Consider the following 20,840-nt stretch of genomic DNA (forward strand, 5'->3'; position numbering starts at 1 on the left):
CTGCGTTTACTATCCTGTGTCCTTTATCACTCCTAAACACTTTAACTGATCAGTGACTATTTCCATTGTCCCAGTAATCACTACGGGAGAGACACCTCCCTCCCCTCTCCCCAAGAGCTATTTAGGAAGAGCTTTAGTGATCTAGGTTCTTTGCAATATCTACATGTTTACGGAAAAACAGAGGTTAAAAAAGAATTACAGCAACAGCCCACAAGCCCTCCACGTTCACTGGCTGTATTATTAAACATCCTATCCGTCTTATCATATAATCTATGGGGTCCCCTCCCCATAGGCTTACATCCTGCACGTGGAGATACGGAGGACCTCAGGATGGGGGGGGGGGTTGGGGGAGCACCCCAGGCTGCAACAGACAGGGCGGAGTCCGCGACACTGTGTGTGTGTGTGTGTGTGTGTGTGTGTATGTGTGTGTGTGTGTGTGTGTGTGTGTATGTGTGTGTGTGGGGGGGGAAACTGATGTCAGGGCGGGGCCGGGGGCTGCCGGGGGCGGAGCCGGGGGCGGCAGGGGCGGGGTGGGCGGCCGCACCTGGGCAGGGCGGCGGAAGCTGGAAGCCGGGTGGCCACACGCGGGCGGCGGGCGCGGAGCGCGGGCGCAGGGTCGGTACGTGCGCGGGGCGCGCGGGGCGCGCGGGGCTGCGCTCGCTCGTGTGCGCTCGCTCGTGAGCGCTCGCCGCCGCCGCGCCGCGCCTTTGAGTCAGCAAAGTCCACCGCCTCCCCTGCTCCGGCCGGCCCGGGGCGCCGCCTGTAAGTGACCACGGACCTGTCGCCAGGCCTCCCTGACCCGGGGTGGGGGGCACGGCGCGCGCGAGGCCAGGGGGCCCTCCCAGGGCGCGCAGCTGCGGCGGCCCGCGGGGTCCCGGGGCGGGGGGCTCAGGTTCCCCCCCCCCCCGGGCTGGAGTCCAGCTGCTGGTCTCCAGTCCAACCAACCGGGCCCGGGAGGGCCGGCCATCGGCGCCTTTGCTCTTGGGGCCAGGGCGGGCGTGGGGAAGGTCTTGAACCCAGGGCTATAAACAGAAGCCTAGGACCCAGGGTGGGGTAAGGTGGGATCGAGGATTCTGTGAAAAGTGTCGTGGCCTCTTGCAGCAGGCCAGGTTTGGGTGGAGATTCTTTCTTTCTTTCTTTTAGATTGCTAGAGAAGGTAGAGTTTAGGCATGGGCGGGGGGAGGGGGCAGGCAAGATGTTTTCCAGGCATTGCAGGATTATCGGAAAGGGCTGGGGAGCCAGACAGGTCTGATGACACGGGAAAGCAACAGCCTGCTTTCCAGTTCTGTGTACATCATACTTTCCTAAAATCACACGGATTTCCGAGGGGGGTGGTCACAGAATGTAGAGCAGCAGGCGCGGCTTGAAAGGAAGCCTTCCATTTCTGCGAGGCACACTTCTGTGTAAGAAAAATGGGATGGGAAACACAGATCAGGAAGGACCTTTCACGTGATCGCCATCAAACCTTTCATTTCACAGACGCGGAAGGCTAGGGTCCAGGAGGAAACAGCCCCTCCTATGGTCAGCCGGCTTAGTTGGGAGCCAAAGAACCCAGAAACCTGGTGGGCTGCTGGATCCCACCATAGTCCTGGCCAGCATGGGAGCTCGGGGCTAGGGTGTGGAGCGCATGAGCTGAGGTGGGCTGAGGTGGGACCGGTAAGATTGGGGGACCCTCCCAAACATTGGCTTGCCTCCGAAGGGGCTCCTCAGTAAGGGGGGTCGAGGTGAGGTTGAGGTTGCCTGCCATGCATGACCTTTGGTGATGCCCATTCCCAAACCAAGAAATAGCTGGACATTCATTCATTCATTGATTCATTGATTCATTCATGTGCTGGGGATCGCTTTGGACATTTAAGGTCTGCAAGTTCTCTTCCATTGAGCTATGCCCCAGCCTCTGTTTATTTTTAAAGGGATAGTAGAATTGAAGTTGATTGACAAAGCTGTCTTGAATAAAGATGAAAAAAAAATAGAATACATTTACAAGTAAATGGAGCTGAGACAGGAAATGCTGTGATTTGCAGTGACTATTTTTTCCTGTTTGCTCTGTCAGTAAATTCTCCCTGCCCCCTCCCCCTTTCTCTGTGTGGAATTAGGGCTTGAACTCAGTGCCTGGGTACTGTGCCTTGTCTTTTTTGCTCAAAGCTTGCACTCTACCACTTGAGCCACACCTCCGTTTTCTGCATTTTTGCTGATTAATTGGAGAAAAGAGTCTCTCAGATTAGTCTGCCTAGCCTGACTTCTAATGGAGATTCTCAGATCTCAGCCTCTTATGTAGTTAGGATTACAAGTGTAAACTATTGTACCAGCTCAGCCTAGTCTTTGATTTGGAAGAGTGGCAAAGAAGAACTGTGGCCAAGGTCATGACTGACTCCACCCCAGATTTTGGGCTGGTATCATTTATGATCTTTTCTTTCTCTTAGTAATGTAGTAGATGGGAATGAACACCAATGTTCTCCAAACCCTGCTCAAACAAGTGATATAGGGTAGGGATTCCAAAGGCCCATCTGTTACAGTCAGATGAAAATGGTTTGCTAGCTGAGATATTGGTGATAGAACACTTACCTCTCTCTGAAGTCTGAGTTTTCTTTTCTTTTCTTTTTAATTGGTTTGTATTAGTTATGGGGTGGTGTTTCATTGTTACATTTCCACACATTTACACTATATTCCAGTTTCAGCCCACAACCACACTTCCTGCTCTCTTCTCCCTAATTAATAGCATTCCCAACAGGTTTCCTTATTCATTTCCATAGTTTCAGACAATCTATTTCAACAGTATTCAATCTTTTGCCAGTCTAACCCTCCCTCTGACCCCCACCCACCTACAGAGTTTATTTCTCTTCCCCTTAACCCACCAATTGATCATTTGCTTTTGTTGTATTTCTCTATGCTGCTCCTATAAATACTTGGAATGTGTCATTCACCCTCTTTCTTTTTTCTACTCTCCTTTTCTTTTTTTTTTTTTTTTTTTGGGTCTGGTCATGGGGCCTGAACTCTGGGCCTGGGCGCTGTCCCTCAGTTCTTCAGCTCAAGGCTAGCACTCTACCACTTGCACCACAACACCACTTCCGGCTTTTTTTTTCTTTTTGCTTATGTGGTGCTGAGGAATCAAACCCAGGGCCTCATGCATGCAAGGCAAGTGCTCTACCACTGAGCCACCTTCCCAGCCCCTCTACTCTCCTTTTCTTATCCTAAGTAGTCTCTTAGCTTGATTCATGTTCTATGTTCAAACATCCAAGTAATTGTGAATATATATGTATATATATATATATATGCATATATACAAATATATGTGTCTGTTCATGAATGTCTTTTAGGCCTATAAGTGAATATATATATCTCATATGATATATATTATACATATAAGTAAATATATACATATAAGTGAATATAAATATCATATATGCATATGATATGTATCTCATATCATATCCTCTAGTTGCATTCATTTTCCTGCAAATGACAGTTCATTTTTCTTTATAGCTGTGTAATAGTCCATAGTATATCTACCACATCTTTTTTATCCACTCATCTGTTGTTAGACACTTTGGTTGATTCCATTGTTTGGTGTTTGTGAACAGTGTTGTGATGAATATGGATATGCAGATGTCTTTCTAGTGTATTGATTTACTCTCCATCTGATATATTGCCAATAGTGGTATAATGAGTCTGTAGGAAGATTTATTTTTAGGCTTTTGAGGAATTTCCGTATTGATTTCCACAGAGGCTTTACTAGTTTACGTTCTTACCAACAGTGCAGTTTTCTTTTATTTAGAGATGGAAAAGAATAAAGATAATCTTTCCCCTCTAGAATCAATAGCAACTATTTATTGAGTCCTTACATGCCAGGTTTTGTAAAGAGGGCATTTAGGGGCTGGGGATGTAGCTCCGTGGTTGAACGCTTGCCTACCATTTTTCTGAGGCCGTCTTATTATCCGTCACAACAGACTTATAAAGCAGATTATATTATTGTCCTCCATATACATCTGGAGAAAGTGAGGCATCAGTTGATTTATGATTTCCATAAACTCCTCAGCTCACAATTTTACTACCCAGCAAATGTGTACCAGGATTCTATAATAGGTAATCATTATTTAGATTCAGTGTGTGCCAGGCTTTGTTTCAAATACTCAGTGTAAATTGATTTTTTTCTTTTTGGGTCCCGTCGTGGGGCCTGAACTCTGGGCCTGGGCACTGTCTCTCAGCTCTTCAGCTTAAAGCTAGTGCTCTACCACTTGACGCCACTTCTGGCTTTTTTCTTTTTGCTTATGTGGTGCTGAGGAGTCGAACCCAGGGCCTCATGCATGCAAGGCAAGCGCTCTACCACTGAGCCACCTTCCCAGCCCCCTCAGTGTATATTGAGATAGGTGTTTTTTTTTTTTTTTTAAATACTCCTTACTTTCTTTTAACAGATGACAAACAGACATAAAATTTGAGATTAGACAGCTAGAAAATAGTAGAGACAATTTAAGCTAGGCAAACTGGTTCCCAAAATGAGGCAGAGGAGACAGAGGTGGAGTTGGTGCTCTCACAGCTGTCTCCCTGTGAGTGTGTCAGTGCATAGCCAGTCCTTAGTCAAGGGCGGCCTCCTTCCTGGTATTTCCATTAATTTCCCCTGACTACCTAGCTCTCCCTCCCATTTTCTGCAGTAGAGATACTTTTAGTTCTTTAAATTATTTACCTCTATAGCTTTGTGAATCTCTGTACCTTTCATTCTGTGTTGTTTTTAAAAGCCTCTGGTAGGGCTGGTGGTGTGGCTCAAGTCCTGAGTTCAAACCCCAGTCCCAGCAAATCCCTAGTACTGGTAAAGTGAAACAATAATGAACAGGCATTGGATTTGTCAGAGCCTCTTTGAGGGCTGGAGGTGTGGCTCAAGTGGTAGATTGAGAGCTGAGCAAGTACTGAGCATAGGATGAGACACTGAATTCAAACCTTAGGAGGAAGTAAAAATAAAAGCCTGTGGTAGGCCTCAAAGATTCTTTTTTTTTTTTTTTTGGGGTCCGGTCATGGGGCCTAAACTCTGGGCCTGGGCGCTGTCCCTCAGCTCTTCAGCCCAAGGCTAGCACTCTACCACTTGAGCCACAGCGCCACTTCCGGCTTTTTTCTTATGTGGTGCTGAGGAATCGAACCCAGGGCCTCGAGCATGCAAGGCAAGTGCTCTACCACTGAGCCACATTCCCAGCCCGGCCTCAAAGATTCTTGACTCTGGAGTTTCAGAGATAGGCCTGTGAGGTCTCTAATCTCCTCCTCCCTGCACACATATGGTTCCATATTCATGTACTAAAGTGCATCATTGTAGAAAAAAGTTCTAACTTTGCTCAGATTCGGAAAGACTCATACTTGATAGGAAAGAAAGGTTAGTAGAGACTCTTAAATTCCAAAGTCTCGGTTTATGAGTGATGCAGCTGACCTTCAGTGGAGAGGTGGAATGATGTATCTGGAAGTGTACAGCTAATTAGAGGTAGCAACACAGATTCATGCCATTGACTTCCATTGCACTGTTCTGTCCATTATACTTCTGCCTAGATGGGGGGCGGGGGATGGTCTCCACTTGATTGGAAGACCAAGCCTCTGGATTGCCAGGTGAGTATTCTTACCTCCCTTTCTGGCTCCTCTTTCAGAGGTTTGTCCTAGCCTCTACTGCTGGAGGCAGAAGTTATATGGAGCCAGATAATCACTCAATTCAGAAGGTGTTCACCCTAGATAGTGTGGTCTTCAAGCATTAAAAAAAAAAATCATTCATTATTTAGTTTCATTTCCTTGGTATAGTACAAAACAAATTCTTTAGTTCTTTAGATAGTATTTAAAAGATAACTAATGGGACCAGTATACCTTTGAACTTCCAGAACTGGAGCTAAATAAACATAAAGTTATCCAGCTGCAGATATTTCATAATAATAATGCTAATGGACTAATCCACAATTGGAAGAAGTCTTTAGCCCTTTATAGATTGGGTCTTGACATTGCTAATAAATTCCTAACAGCTGCCAAGGTACAGGAAACCCTGGATTCCTTAGGGAGGACAGAAAAAGGGGATAGGAGGAATAAAAGGACAGAGACAGGCTTTATTTGGAACTAGTCCTGTTTCCAAGGAGTGTGCTGGAGCTTTCTGACTTGCTTCAGCAACATATTAAGTTTGTTCTTCACAATGACATTTTTTTTTTCGGGGGTGGGGGGGTGGGGGGGGAGTTGGTCATGGGTCTTTTTTTTTTTTTTTTTTTTTTGTCGGTTGTGGGGCTTGAACTCTGGGCCTGGGCGCTGTCCCTCAGCTCTTCAGCTCAAGGCAAGCGCTCTACCACTTGAGCTACAGCGCCACTTCCGGTTTTCTGGTGGTTTATTGGAGATAGGAGTCTCACGGTCTCTCCTGCCCGGGCTGGCTTTGAACCGCGATCCTCAGATCTCAGCCTCCTGAGTAGCTAGGATTACAGGCATGAGCCACCAGTGCCCGGCTTGGTCATGGGTCTTGAACTCTGGGCCTGGGTGTTATCCTTGAGTTCTTCAGCTCAAGGTAAGTGCTCTACCACTTGAGCCACAGCACCACTTTTGGTTTTCTAGTGGTTAATTGGAGATAAGAGTCTCACAGACTTTCCTGCCTGGGCTGGCTTTGAACTGTGATCCTCAGATCTCAGCCTCCTGAGTAGCTAGGATTATGGGCATGAATCACCAGCGTCTAGCCATGATGACATGTTTAGGAACCTGATGGGGACACCTGTGTGTCCATGTGCCACCCAGGGTCCTGGCTAGTTTAATTTACATGATTTCATTTAGTTTTGTGTAAATGGGAATTAGCCATTTTCTATGGTTCAGAAAGGTTTCATATATGTATATATATATATATATATATATATACACATATATGCACATATATATACATACATACATATATATGTATGTATATATCTGTTCTCACACTCAGTTTGTCTAGTCATCTAAAGCTTTTATACTTCCTACAGTAGCTAGGCTAACAGGCATGCCCTGCCATGCTCAGCTTCTTCCATTGTGATGAAGTCTCAGACTTTTCTGCCCTGGCTGGCCTGGAACTGTTATCTTCTGGATCTCAGCTTCTATATAGCTGGGAGGACAAAGGTATGCCACTGTACTCAGCTGTTGTTTGAAAAAGGGTCTCATGAACTTTTTGCCTGGGGTGGCCTTGAACCTTCATTCTCAATCTTAGCCACTGGAGTAGCTAGAATTATACATTGTAAGCCCTCATGCTTGGCTTCTTTTATTGCCTCTTTATTCTTCCCTTATTTTGCTTAGATGCCTACAGCAGCAGCATTTGTCCAAATACCTGGAGTATCAGTGAAACTGTTTTAAGATCCACTCAGGCCTAGTGGGCCTAGCACCTTAGATAGCAGTTGTTGGTGTTGGATACTTGCTCTGATATGTCCTGGAGAGCATCTCCTTTGTACTCAGGAAACAGACCATAACCAGTTTGACATTAGTAGTGACTGGCACCTCCTTTGAGGACCCATAGGAGCCCTGGCTATTCCTTTTAGGAACATGTGTTCTATGTGTCCCTCCTCTGTCTGTAGCCAGACTACTTCTAATCCTTGAGCCATAGGTCTCTTAAGCACAGTGCAATTCATCCTTGCCTCTGTGTGTACCAAGTTCATGCTCTGACCTGTGTGGGATTTCATTCATGCATACTGTGTGCACAGTTCCTTTTTCAGTTGCATGGTTTCTTTCCACAAAGTGCCACCATGGCTTCTGCAACTTCTTACTCTGTGGTTCCTGTGACCACTTTTGCTGTGCAAGAACATGTCTACTTTTGCCATCCCTAGGCTGAATGTATTTCGGATAGTCTTCAGAATGTGTGTGTGTGTGTGTGTGTGTGTATGTGTGTGTGAGAGAGAGAGAGAGAGAGAGAGAGAGAGAGAGAGAGAGAGAGAGAGAGAGAGAGGAGGGGGGAAGGGAAGGGGGAAGGGAGCTGGAAGAGCTGGCTGTGGTAGCACTGCCTGTAGTCCTAGCCCTTGGGAGAGCTGAGACCAGAGGACTGGGAGTTTGAGGCCAGTGGGAACTAGGTAATGAGACTCTGTCTTGAAACAAAATCAAAACACAAAGGAAAGGGGGTTGATGTACACTGATTTGGATTCTCCTCGGGTAGGATCAGTGTTGACCAGCTAGGGAAGTGAGACTGCATCGGCTCTTTAGGTGGCAGATCACCTGAAGGCTATTTTTACTTCATTATGATCCTTTCAAGGTATACAAGATATACAAAATCCTTGTTAATCTGTCCTTCTGTGCTTTAGCTATTGCTGGTTCCAAAGAGGAGGGACCCCTAAAGGTGATAGCAGCGATGGGTATTGTGAGCAATATGTCAACATACAGCAGATTGGAATTGGAAAGTCAGGTGCTCATGGTTGCCTTTCCCTTGTTTACCAAGGGCAGTGAGGTAGCTTGTCCCCCTAACCCCCTTTCCCAGTGCTGTCCCTGGGATTTCTCTTCGCTGGGCCTCAGTCTGGCAGTCTGGCTGGCCTGACCTTGGCTGCACATGATTTTCCATCCAAGTACTCAGTGTCCTTTGGTGCAGTCTTCCCTTTTAGTTGTTGTCTTAATGACATTGCACATTGCATTGACTGTGGCTCTTTTTCTTTTTCTTGTCCTGGGGCTTGAATTCAGGGCCTGGGCTGTATCCCTGAGCTGCTTTTCTCAAGGCTAGTACTCTTACCACAAGTGAAGCCACAGCTTCATTTCTAGGTTTTTGGGTAATTTATTAGAGATAAGAGCCTCACGGACTTTCCTGCCTGGACTGGCTTTGAACTGTGACCCTTAGATTTCAGCCTCCTGAGTCACTAGTTTTACAGAGGAGAGTCACTGGCAACCGGCTCACTGCCGCTCCTTAGATATGTCACAGACATTTTAAACTAACTTGACTGATAGTTTTGATCCTTCCCTCTTCGCTTTTATGGGAGCCTAAGCATGACAGCCTAGGGGCTTCTATAAGAAAAAGAACACAGAATGGAGGAAAGAAGATGTGGATAAGGACAGGGGAGGGGGACTGTGCAGATATAGGCTTGAGACCTTAAGGTTCTTTAGCTTTTTGGTCTTACTTCCTGTGTCTCACTCACCTCTAGCCACCTCCCTGGACTCCCCCATCTGAATAATGCTACACTGTCTACTCATTTGTTCAGGAACATAGGAGCTATGTCTCATCTGCACTCTACATAGGAACTTCCCAAGGTCTAGGTTGCTTCTCTGACCCTGTTCCCGTGCAGTTTAGGTACGCAGGCAGCTGCGATGAGTCTCTCGTTCCCCTGGGCTTCCATCCAGTTCAATTCTCCAAAGATAGCTGGAGTCCTCTCTTTAACAGAAACTGGAGCATGTTCTTTCCCTGATTTGCTCCCAGCCTTATAAGCACGCAGCTTGATCCTGTGGCAGAGCCAAGAGTTGTGGGTATGAAGGGTGAGATCTCTACCCAAGCTCCATGATCTAGAGACCACACTCAAAAAAGTATGTCAAGGAAGACATACCAGAATGATCACCATGTCTACTTCAGGCCATTTATTATAACTTCCTGTAATTCTAGCTACTCAGGAGGCTGAGATCTGAGAGTTGTGGTAGATCATGGTCCAGAGTCAGCCCAGGAAGGAAAGATGGTGAGACTCGCATCTCCAATAAACTACTGAAAAGCCTGGAAGTGGAGCTGTGGCTTGAGTAGTAAGAGTGCCAACCTTGAGCAAAAGAAGCACAGGGACAACACCTGATTTCAAGCCCCAGCACCACAGTTCCACAGTTAAATACAGTGCTCAATTTGATTAAGACAAAAACTGAAAGAGAAGACTGCACTAGAGGACAGTGAGCACTTGAGTGGAAAATCATGTGCACTCAGGGACGGGCCAGCTAGACTGAGGCCAGAAGCAGAGAAATCCCAGGGATAGGCTTGAGGAAAAGGGGGAGTAAGATGGTGGGTGTTGTATAAGTCCTGTAAAGTAAACATAGAATGAGAGTGGATGAACCCAGTTGTTTTCTTTTAAGTGCAGCCCCAAGTGTACATGTTAAGTTTTAAGTGCAGCCCCAAGTGTAGATGTTAAGTAGTAAGACTAGACTCTGTTTAATTCCTTTAGAGTAATACTTAGGCCCCATTGTCCCATTGTCCATTGTCCCATTGGAGAGCTAATTAACCTTAGCTTTTAAACTTGTGAGAACTATAAGCCCATGGCCCAGGGAGATCCCAGATTTTCTTCTAATTTTTTGGAGCACACATTGGGGAGAACTTGTGAGCTCTTTCTTTTGTGCTTTTCTGTCCACAAATTCAGTTCCTTCCTTTATTGATGGAGAAATCCGCCCAACTATAGGCTTTGTCAGTTGGCTTTATTGGATTAATGAAAAAGCCATGTGGGGTGCTCGATTCCTTGCTTTCTCCCTCCTTCTTTGATTTTTCCCAAACTCAAGAGTATTTTCTCTCTGTAGTTATGGATGCACCCAGTTTCTTTTTCTTTTTTGTCTGAGGTTGGGGATTGAACTTGGTACCTGGCACTATCACTTATTAGCTAACACTCTACCAATGAGCCACACCTCCAGCCCTGCAAATTCTATCTTTTATTTATTTATTTTTTTGGTACTGGTACTGACCCCAGGATCTGGGTGCTGTCCCTTAGCTTTTTCACTCAAGGCTGGTGTTCTGCCATTTGAGCCACACATCTACTTTTGGCTTTTGTTGGTTAGTTGGAGATAAGAGTCAAGCTGGCTGCTGGTGGCACACTTGTAATCCTAGCTACTCAGGAACCTGAGATTTGAGGATTGCAGTGTGAAGTCAGCCTGGGTAGGAAACTCTGTGATATTCCTCTCCAATTAATACCAAAAAGTCAGAAGTGGAGCTATGTCTCAAATAGTAGAGCTCTAACCTTGAGGGGAAAAAAAAATAAAGTTCAGGGGTTCAGGGACAATGTCTAGACCCTGAAATCAAGCCCCAAAGCTGGCACCAGAAAAAGGAAAAAAGAAATTAGGGAATTTCCTGCCCTGGCTAGCTTCAAACTGTCATCCTCAGATCTCAGCCTCCTGAGTAGCTAGGCATGAGCCCCAGATACTCTGCTCCTGGTTTCTATCTAACAAACTCAATCCTACAAACCCAGTGGGTGAAAGTCAAGAACAATAATTTTACATGTAAGGAATCAAGAGATAAGAGACACCACACTATAATTATCTTCTAATTGTCATTGGAAGAGGTGGGGGGGGCAGGTGTTCTTGCTGCATGCCATCTGGGTTGGGGACTGTATCACCGTGGCTTCCCTTTCTTGGGTCTCAAAGGGAAAACTCAAACTTTTAATCTACTTACCTTCTAGTGATTAGACCCAGAAAAAACAGCTTCTTTTGTCCCAACATAGGAAGTTACTATGCTCAGAAGTCAGAGTTATGATTTGCTCTGATATGCTCACCTGATACTGGTTCTCTAGTCTCCCTGTTGGTTGTTTGCAAAACACTGAAAAACTGTGACCTCTGTTGTGATAACTTGGTGAAACTATCTGTAGATGGATGTGTCAAATGACCTTGGATTGCATTCTATTCTTCTGGCACAGAGAATAGCAAGTAATAACTCTGGCATTTCACCCCCTTTTAGAAGGACTTTGTGTTATCATCAGCCTCTTGAATCCAGGCTAGGACTTGGATGTCCATGAGCTAATGATTTTGACTTTCACAAGGAGTGGCTGTGGTGGAGCTTCCCATGCGGGGGGCCTGAGTTTCAGAGTATATAGATTTAAAACATTCTATTTTCTAAATTTTGTTATTTTACCTGACAATTGAAAGACATTGGAACTTGAAAATGTGTGTGTGTGTGTGTGTGTGTGTGTGTGTGTGTGTGTGTGTGTGTGTGTGTGTGTGTGTGTGTGTGCCAGTACTAGGGCTTGACCTCAGGGCCTTGGTGCTGTCCCTTTGCTTTTTTTTTGTTGTTGTTGTTGAAGACTGGCACCCTACCACTTGAGCCACATCTCTACTTCGGGGTCTTTCTGGTTGATTAGAGATAAAGAGTCCTGGGGACATTCCTGCCCTGGCTGGCTTCAAACCATAATCCTTAGATCTCAGCTTTTTGAGTAGCTAGGATTACAGAAATGAACCACCACAAGTGGATCCACTTGTCTACTGTGGGGCATCTGGTTTGTTTCCTTATCTTGGCTATTGTGGATAGTGTGGCAGTGAACATGAAGGTACAGGTGTCCTTATCAAATCCTGGTTCATGATGTTAAGTGTATATGACTAAGAGTGGTATGGCTGGGCCAGTTTATGTTTAGTTTAGTTTTTTTTTTTTGAGGAATCTCCAGACTTTTCCATAGTGGTTATACTAGTTTACATTCCCACCAGCAGTACAGTAGGGTTCCTTTTCTTCCACATCCCTGCCAGCATTTGTTGTTTGAATTCAAAATGTTGCCCAATCTAACTGGGGTGAGATGGAATCTCAGAGTTGTTTTGATTTGCATTTCCTTTGTGGCCAGGGATAATGAGCATTTCCTCATGTGTTTCTTTGCCATTCTTACCTCTTCTTCTGAGAAGTTTCTCCTTAGCTCCCTTCAAGCATTCCTCTTTAAAAGAGGAAATTATCTGTATACTCTGCATAGCTGGAACCTTTCCATAGCACCCAGAGAGGACCCTGTGAATATCCTGCACCGTTTGTGACCATATTCCTAATTGAACACATCTTCCTCTTACCTCTATAAACATACCTCTTTTTCCTATTTCCTCATTCTGCCAGTGACACCAGCATTATTCCAGTCACCCGAGGGTGAGTCATCCCTGACTCCCTTTCTCCCTCATGCCCTCTTCTCAAGCTCTTCTTGTTATTATATTTACTTATTTTTTTCAGGCATAGGGCTTGAACTCTGTGCTTGGGCACTGTTCCTGAGCTCTTCAGCTCAAGGTGAGCACTCTACCACTTGAGCCACAGCATCACTTCTGGTTTTCTGGTGGTTAACTGGAGGTAAGAGTCTCATGGACTTTCCTTGCCCTGGTTGACTTTGAACCATGATCCTCAGATCTCAGCCTTCTGAGTAGCTAGGATTACAGATGTGAGCCACTGGTGCCTGGCTTGTTATTTATTTTAATAGCTTTCCTGCCTTCCTGCCTGCCTGCCTGCCTGCCTCCCTCCCTCCCTCCCTCCCTTCCTCCTTTACCCTCTTCCTTCCCTTCCCTTCCCTTCCTTTCCCTTCCCTTCCCTTCCCTTCCCTTCCCTTCCCTTCCCTTCCCTTCCCTTCCCTTCCCTTCCCTTCCCTTCCCTCCCTCCTTCCTTCCCTCCCTACCCTCCCTCCCTCCTTCCCTCCCTCCCTCCCTCCCTCCCTCCTTTCCTTCCTTCCTTCCTTCCTTCATGTTGGTCATGGGGCTTGAACTCTGGGCCGGGGCGCTGTCCCTGTGCTCTTCAGCTCAAGGTGAACACTCTACCACTTGAGCCACAGCATCACTTCTGGTTTTCTGGTGGTTAGTTGGAGGTAAGAGTCTCATGGACTTTCCTGCCCAGGCTGGCTTTGAACCTTGATCCTCAGATCTCAGCCTCCTGAGTAGCTAGGATTATAGGTGTGAGCCACCAGCACCCAACTAGTCTTTATTTCTTTTTTTTTTTGGGTCTGGCCTTGGGGTCTGAACTCTGGGCCTGGGCGCTGTCCCTCAGCTCTTCAGCTCAAGGCTGGCACTCTACCACTTAAGCCACAGCGCCACTTCCGGCTTTTTTTCTTTTTTGCTTATGTGGTGCTGAGGAATTGAACCCAGGGCCTCATGCATGCAAGGCAAGCGCTCTACCACTGAGCCACCTTCCCAGTCCCTAGTCTTTCTTAGAGCAGTTTTACATGACTGAGCAGGAAGATACAGGCATCACGTGTATCTCCTTGTTCTTCCAGTATAGTATCCACATCCTACTCTAGTTACATATCCTCAGTTGTTGAACCTCTACTAGGTGCTGTTTCTGTTGTAGTGTGTTCTCTAAGTTTTGGCAAGCATACAGTGAACATATTTCTCCCGTTAGAATAGTTTCACTACCCCAGCTCCTGTGTGCTCTGCTTCTTGTTTTTTTTTTTTTTTTTTTCAAGGCCATGAGTTCTAATGCTGGCTGGTACATTTCAGCTGACCCTCACACAATGGAAGGATTCGCCTGTAATTTCTCTCCCTGAGAATCCATCTTCCATCCATCCCCAGGTAAATCATTCCATTGTGCCTAGGTTCTTACTTAAAAAAAAGGTTTTATTATTTTTTATTTTATGTTTTTGCTGGTCCTGGGGCTTGAACTCAGGGTCTGGATGCTGTCCCTTGGCCTCTTTGTGCTCAAGGTTAGTGGTCTACCACTTGAGCCACAGCACCACTTCCAGTTTTTGAGTGGTTAATGGGAGATAAGAGTCTCATGGGGACTTTTTTGCCTGAACTGTCTTTGAACTGCAGTCCTCAGATCGCAGCCTCCTGAGTAGCTAGGATTATGAGCTGATATGTAGGCATTATATATATTATATATTATATAATTTATAATTAAAATTTATAATTGTAACTTATATATAATCTTATAATTATATGTAATTATAATATATATAACATATTATATGTATGTATAAAAATTTTTTTTTCCCCACTGCTGAGTATCAAACCCGGCCTTGTGATATCCTGAGGCCTGTATTAGATTGTTAAGTAAAATACAGATTCCTAAAGTATAGGAGAGGATATAACATAGGGGTATATAATCTTATGGCATTTTATGTAAAGGACTTCAGTATCCTGGGACTTTAAATTTCTTAAATTAATTATAAAGCTTTTAAAATTATTAGGTAATTATACAAAGAGGTTACAATTCCATCATTCCGATTATGAGTACAATGCTTCTTTCTTGGTCAATGTCACCCCTTCCTTTGTTTTCCCCCTTTGTTTTCTCTTTCCTGTCCCTACCCTCAAGTTACATTGTTCATTTTTTTACATAATGTACACTGGATATATAATAACTACATTTTCTCACTTTTCCTCCCTCCATTTCCGTGTCCCCCTCTCTTGCACCCCCAACATGTTTCCACTTCCTATTATTTGTTTTGGTAAACAATACTTCACTTATTCAGAGGAGTTATGCCTCTGGATTCTTCCTCTAAGTATATCATCCTTTTAGGCAGATTGTGTGTAAAGGCATTGAGCCCTGTATATTTTATCATGCATTTTAGATCTAGCTTCTACACATGAGAGAAAATATGAGTGTTTTGTCTCTCTGAGCCTGGCTTACTTCTAGAGTCATCCATTTCCCTGCAAATGACACAATATTATTCTGGGATTTTGGTATTTGAGTATTTGTCTGTGTCTACAGGCTGGAAAACCAAACTTCTAAGAGGTACACTTCCTGCTTTCTTCTTTTAAAAATATTTTCAATAAAACTTTAATAAAATATGTGTATTACTTAGAAAAAAATGTTTGTATGTGAAGGATCCTTCACATCCATCCCAGAGGACCATGCAGAGGCAGGCAGGCACAAGAGAAAGATTATTATAAGGTTTATTAGAGAAGCCATTTTTCCCCTGAGAGGGAGAACATGACACCAGTCCCTATCCCGGTAGCAGGGGAATCTGGGGACAGGAAGTGAGGTAGGTGGGTGGTCAGGTGGTCTGGGCAGAGAGAGGGAGTGGCCAGCTGTATGGTAGGAACTCTAGGTCTGGGAGGAGCTCAGGTCTGGGTGGAGCTGAGGATCAAAGGTGGGGTTAATACTCACATTACCCCCTCTGTTATTTAATAAAAATAGGGGGTAGGCTAGGGGTCATTTCTTCTGGAGCTACTTCCTGCTGTAAAGGGGCAAAGTAATCAGGGGTCCCTGCTTTGTTGCTTGGCCGGGTACCATCTAAGAAGCATCTGCTTGACAGTGGTTAGTGAAAGTCCTCCTTTTTCTATGATAATAGTTATCTAAAATGCAACACACAATTAATAAAAGGCAAAAAAAAATTGTTGTTAGCAGCCCAAGAGAGGAATATGCCATGGAAGGACTGATTTCCAGAAGGGGCTGAAACTGCCTTTTTTTGTCTTGGATTGGAGACATAGCGTGGTACCTGACTCCCAGCATCCTGGAGGAGGGGGAACAAGACTTTTCCTGCTTTAGGATCTCAGTAACCTGAGGAGGAGGTAGCAAAGATATTTAAAGGTACCAGAGCCAACTGGTGTTAAGAGCTCTTTTGACTACTTCCTGCTGGACACTTCCTGCTTTCTAAGAGGATAGAAATGCAACATCCTCTCCCTCAGGGACTTCCTCCTTCTAAGATCCCCATTGCAGCCCCTCCAGGTTTGCCTTCTTGTGGTAGTTTTCAGGTGTGGCCCCAGCCTTGGGATCTGAGGCCCTCATTCCCTCCAAAGCATTGCTGCTTCTTAACCATTCAGACTAGTGGTTCTTTGTTTGTCCTAGGGTGAACATCAAGGCCTAGTCATGTCCTCTTGCCTTCTATTTGGAGCCTCCCTTTGCTCTCCTTCCTGTAGCTCTGTCTGTCACTGGTGCTATTTCTTTTGGCACATACAGTGAGCTCTACCTTTTGAATGACCTGTTTCTTATCTGGGGCTTAGAACTTAGGGAGTATTTCATAACTAATAAAAAAAATTCCCCTCTCTGGGACCAAATCTAGAATTACACACCACAGTAGCTCTCATGATTACTTATTGAATTGACTTGTCATTGTCCTCTAATTATCCTTAGGGGGTCCTTTGTAGCTAATAACCCTGAGTAGGCCATGTGCTAACTTCCTTTCTGAAAATGAAGGTATCATTTCCTTTTTTTAAAAAAATATATTTTATTATCTTTAAATAGTTGTACAAAGGAGTAAGCATCCTACAAATCAGTTTTATGAATATAATACATCTTGATCACTATTACCCCTTTCATCATTCCAGAAAGATCTTATCCTAGTCTTTCAAAGCTAAAATCTTAGAAAATGTTATTTTCAAACATCTGGCTGCAGGGCTTTTCTCAGGTTAATAAATGTGTAAAATTCTGGTCCTACCACATGTCCCTAAAGCATTTGAGCATTTGAACACATTATAATAAGTCAGATATTTTTGGTTGGTTTCCTCCATTATTTTTTTTTTTGGTCTAGTCCTGGGGCTTGAACTCAGGGCCTAGGTGCGGTCTCTGAGCTTCTTTTACTCAAGGCTAGTGCTCTATCACTTGAGCCACAGAGCCACTTCCCAACTTTTTCTGTGTATGTGGTACTGAGGAATTGAACCCAGGGCATCCTGCATGCTAGACAAGCACTCTACCACTAAGCCACATTCCCTTTCCTCCACCCTTGACTATCTATCCTTTTTTACATTTATTTTTAAAGAGGAAGTGTTACCTGGCTGGCTGTAGAGATTCCTTGTGGGTAGATTCTGTCTACGGTAGGCTCAAACCTTAGCTTCTTTTCTTACTGGCTTCTTGACTTTAGGTACCATTTCCTTAGTTAAAAATTTGGAGTAATAGGGGCTGGGAAGATGGCTCAGTGGTAGAGCGCTTGCCTTGCATGCATGAGGCCCTGGGTTCGATTCCTCAGCACCACATAAGCAAAAAGAAAAAAGCCAGAGTGGTGCTGTGGCTCAAGTGGTAGAGTGCTAGCCTTGAGCTGAAGAGCTGAGAGACAGCACCCAGGCCCAGAGTTCAGGCCCCACGACTGGACCACCCCCCCAAAAAAAAAAAATTGGAGTAATAATGATACCTAGCCTGGGGGCTGTCTTGAGGATTTGAAGGATAAAATTATGTTATAGGCTTTGCAGGATCTGGAACATAGTAAAAAAAAAAAAAATCAAGTGTTCTTTGCTTGATTGCGTTATTTAGTTATTTGATACTGAGCTACATCCCCAGCTCTTTCTACTTTTTTTTGATTTTTGATTTTTTTTTTTAGGTTTTTTTTTTCCCCAACTAATATTGCATAACCCACTGCAGTTAAAGAGGAAAGAACAGAAAATAATAGAGGAAAACCTGTTCTCTTTCAGTATTCCACTCTGGGCTGTTGCCGGGTCAGAATGTTCTTTTTTCCTAGGCTGAAGGGTCAGTTCTGATGGAGGGGAGGTGGCTGGCAGGAGAGACTGGGTTGTTCCCACTTTCATCCCAGGTGGTTGGGTGCTTAGCAACTTGATGGTGATGCAGAAATGGAGACCATAGCTAGAATTCATTCAATCAAATTTAATTTACCCGATAACCATGGAGCACTGACTTTACGGCACGCCCTATGCTAAATGCTAGGGTTGTAAAGCATGACTTGGACATGGTTCTCATGGGACTTTTGAGATGAGAGACAATAAACAAAGAAAGATGAATGGATAAACATTGCCAAGTACAATAAAGTGTAAGGCAAAATAGAAGGGTAGGACATTCCCAGGGGAGTCTGCTTTGGTGAGGGAAAACCTCACCAGGTCAGGGAAGCTTCTTTGAAGAAATGGTGAAGATTTGATGAGGATAAGAAGGAACCACCTTGGTGAATTGGGTCAAGGAGGAGAGGGCTGAATGTCTGTACAACAGGAGGCACAAAGGGCCTGTTGTAGGAAAATAAGGGACCTGGTTAGTACCCCAAGGGGTGTAGCTTATAGGGATCACACAGATACAGACTCTGTCCTATGAAAGTGTGTGTGTGGGGGGGGGTTAAAACATTTTCCCCTCAAAGATACACTTGAGCATGTGGTATACTCCTGGGGAGGGTCTGCTTCAAGATGGGGGTGTTTTGGTGTGTGATTTAAAAGGAGTCCCTAAGGGATGTCTCTTTCTGCCTCTACTCCCCCAAACTGAGGGTTCCTGTTCTTCCCAATCTGTCCTCACTGTTGGGGAGCTGGGCTTACTTCCACTCCTTGCTTTTTGCTTGTAGACTAGGGTAGGCCTGACGGGCATGGACACAGTTATGAGAGCACTGGCTGGACTCAGAGGGAGTCACTGCTTAATTGGATCACTGTGGTTCACTTAAATAAATACTGTTTTTCAGTAGAAAAGCTATCACATTTTTTGGAAGTTATATGGAAATGGCTTCAAAAATGTACTTAAAATTTTAATGCATGTGGATGTTGGCCTTTTGTTAAGAGCAGTAGCTTAGGGAGAGGAGCAAGCAACTGGCATCTTAGAGTGCTGAGTTTGATGAGTGTGTGCCACACTGTGTGGCTTTGAGGTGCAGTTTAACCTCTCTTGTTAGATAGAAAAATAAGTTTTGCACTGCCTGCCTCATCAGCTCTCACAAGACTGGTGTAGGTTTATCACCAAAGTTACTAAAGAATTGAATTTAGTTTTCATACATTAAGGCCAATAGCATATTATGGCCAGGATGTAATTCATGACCATAGAATAAAACTTTTTACTGTTTATGAAAAGTGATGACAAATATGACTGCTCTCTATAGAGAATCATGTAGTAGTAGTCTTTCTATATATGATGTAAGACTAATAAATCATAGGAAAATAATTATGAAATTTATTAGATTAAAAATTGAGCTGGAGGCTGGGAAGGTGGCTCAGTGGGAGAGCGCTTGCCTTGCGTGCATGAGGCCCTGGGTTTGATTCCTCAGTACCACATAAGCAGAAAAAAAGCTGGAAGTGGCACTGTGGCTCAAGTGGTAGAGCACTAGCCTTGAGCTGAAGAGCTGAGGGACAGCACCCAGGCCCAGAGTTCAGGCCCATAACCGGACTCCCCCCCTCAAAAAAAAATTAAGCTGGATATAGTGTCTGAAGTTTATAATCCTAGCCACTTAGGAGGTGAAGATCAGGAAGATGGACATTTGAGGCTCCGTAGAATAGGAGAAAAACGTGAGACCCATGTCAACCAACAAGCCAAGTCTGGCAGTTCATTTCTATGATCCCAGCTACATAGGAGGTTGTAGGTGGGAGGATCTTACTCTTTGAACAAAACAAAACAACAAAACAACCCTTGAGACCCTATCTGAAAGACAAGGCAGAAAAGGGCTAGGGGCATGGCCTAAGTGGTAGAGTGCCTGACTTGTAAGCTTGAGGCCTTTAGTTCCAGCTACAGTACCACCAAAATAAAAACACTGGGAATGATACCTGCAATAAGAATACAAAAGGAATTCCTGAAAATCAATTTAAAAAAATAGACCATGGTTTGTCACGCAGGTGGCTCATGCCTGGAATCCTAGCTACTCAGGCAGTTGAGTCCTGATGATTGTTGTTTGAAGACAGCCTGGACAGACTCTTCAATTATCCCCAAAAAGCCAGAAGTGGAGCTATGGTTCAAGTGAACATCACCAGCTGAGCAAAAAAAAAACCAAAAAAAAAAAAAAAAACAGAAAAAACCAACTCAGAGATAGTACCCAGGCCCTAAGTTCAAATCTGAGAACTGGCACAGGGCACCTCCCCTTTGGCTCCCCCAACAAACACAAAGAACAATACTGTACAAGAAAATGATCAGAAGCTACTGCAATGCTGTGGACATGAAGCAACCCCTTACAAGACTGAAGTGTTGAAGGCTTGGTTCCCAGCTGTTGGTGCTGTTGGGAGATGATTGGATCTTAATGGCACTAACTTCATCAATGGATTAGTCCATTAGGATGTGGGCCTACTTGGTGGAGTGGGTCCTTGGGGCTTCCTTTGACGGGTTCACCTTCTCCTCAGTTTTTCATCTGTCTCTCTGAGGTGAGCAGCTTTGTCACAGCTTCCTGCTGCCTCAATGTGGCAGAGACCTAGAGCAATGGAGCAAGCTAACCGTGGACTGAAACCTGAAACTATGAGCCAAAATAAATCTTTCTTCCCCCCTTCCCCCCTCCCTTTTTCTTTTTCCTGCCAGAACTGGGGCTTGAACTCAGGACCTCATGCTCTCATTTTGTTTTGTTTTGTTTTTCTCAAGGCTAGCACTACTTTTTTTTTTTTTTTTTTTTTTTTTAAGGCTAGCTCTACTTATAAGACATACTTCTACTTCTAGCTCTTTGGTGGGTTAACAAGATAAAAAAAAA

At 44.6% G+C, this 20,840-nt stretch overlaps 1 protein-coding gene across 1 annotated transcript in view; it reads left to right on the forward strand.

The window, feature by feature from the left end:
* The first annotated feature begins 648 nt into the window (after positions 1 to 648).
* Snx10 (sorting nexin 10) overlaps positions 649 to 20,840 on the forward strand; it is a 78,957-nt gene continuing 58,765 nt past the window's right edge. The window contains exon 1 of the mRNA XM_042685021.1: positions 649 to 762. The gene's annotated coding sequence lies outside the window, so the exon portion shown is untranslated. The remainder of the gene's footprint in view (positions 763 to 20,840) is intronic.

This window comes from Dipodomys spectabilis, unplaced genomic scaffold (assembly GCF_019054845.1).
Source record: "Dipodomys spectabilis isolate Male_0828 unplaced genomic scaffold, ASM1905484v1 ptg000092l, whole genome shotgun sequence".
NCBI classification, from domain to species: Eukaryota; Metazoa; Chordata; class Mammalia; order Rodentia; family Heteromyidae; genus Dipodomys; species Dipodomys spectabilis.